The sequence below is a fragment of the Apis dorsata genome, unplaced genomic scaffold, assembly GCF_000469605.1.
Source record: "Apis dorsata unplaced genomic scaffold, Apis dorsata 1.3 scaffold_82, whole genome shotgun sequence".
Classification (NCBI taxonomy): Eukaryota; Metazoa; Arthropoda; class Insecta; order Hymenoptera; family Apidae; genus Apis; species Apis dorsata.
Window position 1 is genome coordinate 1,269,836 of NW_006263380.1, and position 2,131 is coordinate 1,271,966.

The 2,131-nt window shown below is 35.7% G+C and overlaps 1 protein-coding gene across 1 annotated transcript in view; it reads left to right on the top strand.

Moving 5' to 3' along the window:
- The window catches only part of LOC102677466, a 3,627-nt gene extending 2,755 nt beyond the window's left edge, over positions 1-872 (top strand). Inside the window, exon 4 of the mRNA XM_006611046.1 lies at positions 636-872. The gene's annotated coding sequence lies outside the window, so the exon portion shown is untranslated. The remainder of the gene's footprint in view (positions 1-635) is intronic.
- Positions 873-2,131: the final 1,259 nt, after the last annotated feature.

A 2,131-nucleotide genomic window follows, 5' to 3' on the forward strand; every position in this document is an offset into this window, starting at 1 on the left:
TATTAAGATCGATACGAGACGTGCAGATGTGCCAAGCGTTGAAATCACCCAAGAGGGATATGCTCGTTAGCGCGTTGAATGAATTTTGAAGCGTGGATAAAATAATAATCTGGAGCGTAAAAAAAAAAAAAAAAAAAAAAAAAAAGTGTTTAACTTTGTTGGAATTATTAACGAGTACGCACTTTTGTCGTTGAAGTTTGTTTTTCGTGATCCATTGCGACGAAGAGGAAGTTTTGAAACGAAGCTTTTTTCCCGGTTCGTGGAACAAATTTTAATTTTTCGTATCGTTTGAAATTTTTAAATGCGTTTGAGTTTTTTCAGAGTAGAAAAAAAAAAAAAAAAACAAAAGAAGAAAAAAAAGGAAGAACAACGAAAATTTACAAATTTCAACGTTCAAGCTTCTAATTTCACCGTGATGCTGTTAGAACGAGTTTAATTTTGCAAAATCGAGGATGGCATTTATTTTGTTATTTTGTTAAATTCCCTTTGTCAAAGTTGCAAAGCATCACCCAAAGCAGTTTCAAATGCAAAGAGATCTCGTTACAAAAGCGGGATAATTCCTTTTTTTTTTCTTCCCCCCTCCCCCCATGGAACAACCATTAGTAGTTTCAGTTCCTCTTTTCTATTTTTTGCAGACACCTTGGGAGGACTCGTTGGCTCTTTTTCGTGCAAACGAAAAAAAGAAAAAGAAAAAAGAAAAAAACTCGAGGGAAGAAAGGAGATGCACGAGGAACGAGTGGGTTTCAATTTTTTAAACAAGTCCTCCGCATAATCACCATTGTTTTTATCCGACTTAAACAGAGTGTAAAGTATCGCGAAAATCGGTGAAACGAGCAAAGAAACAAAATATAAGCTTCAGTTTAAGCATCGTAGAACACCCTGTGTTCTTTCTATTTTCTCATTCGCATCCACCAAAAAAAACCCCATCCCTTTCTCCTTGATTCTTCGCGTTACTTAATTTTGCCCCGACTTTATCGAAAAGAATTTTGGAAAAACTACCGAATTTGCGCGCGAAACTTAAATCGAAATCGAAATTCTTCTCCAACTTAATCTTAAATTTTTCTTAATATTTTTCCACGCATCAATTCAGAGACCTATCTCTTGGGTGCAAAATAAAATACTATGACACTTGTCCCTTGTCTTTCGACATCGTCTAATTATTCTTTCAAAAGTTTGTCGGGAGTTATTAGGTCACCCCTTCGGGAAATTCCTTGCAAGAATTTTTCCCTTTCTCCCGTTTTATCAACCCCCGCCCACGATCCCTTTCCCCTCCGTCTTTTATTCAATTCTTTATTCTTTATTCAACATTTGGAACGGATTCGTTTTAAAAAAGATTTTTCCCGCTCCTCCATTTAATCCCTCCACCCTTTTCTCTTTGCACCATCTATTAATATCGAGTTTCAATCGTTTCCCCATTTTCGTTCTCCTCTTTAAACGCCCAGTTTTTTTTCCCCACTTACCTTTTTTTTTATTTTTTGCCCGCACCGAAACAAGCGCAACAAGTTCTCATCGAGAGAGGCGAGTCTAGATTCGATTATTTTATTTGTTTTGTTTTTTTTTTCCTTTTTTCCCCCCCTTTCCTTCTTTCTTTCTTTCTTTTTTTTTTATTTTTTTTTTTATTTTATTTTCCAAACGATCGGCGAGAGTAGGCGGTCGAAATATCGGCCACGTGACGATAACAGTATCGTTTTATTTCTCGGTCAAGTGTTCCAACGATTTGGTATTGATCAATACGCGATAATTAAACTGCTTGGATAGGAAAATGGGAAACACGATCGTTTATGGCTCTTTCCAACGACACTCGTTCCATTTACCGTGTGAAGATTTTTCTTTCTTTCTTTCTTTCTTTCTTTTTTTTTTCTTTTCACTCTAAACTTTCCAACAAACGTCGAATACATTAAGGATTAAATCCTAGGAGAGAAAAGAGCTTTTAGCCGTTAGATGGGATTTACCAAACGGATATATCCCGACGTATCCTTTTTCAATCCGTATCTTATTTTCCTAGATTTCATTTTAAATCCAATATTCCTTTCGTGTATCCTTCTTAATGGCACTCACGAGACTGGGTTGAGACGCTGGCCAAGAGAGGAATAATTCGATATATATATATATATATATATATATATATATA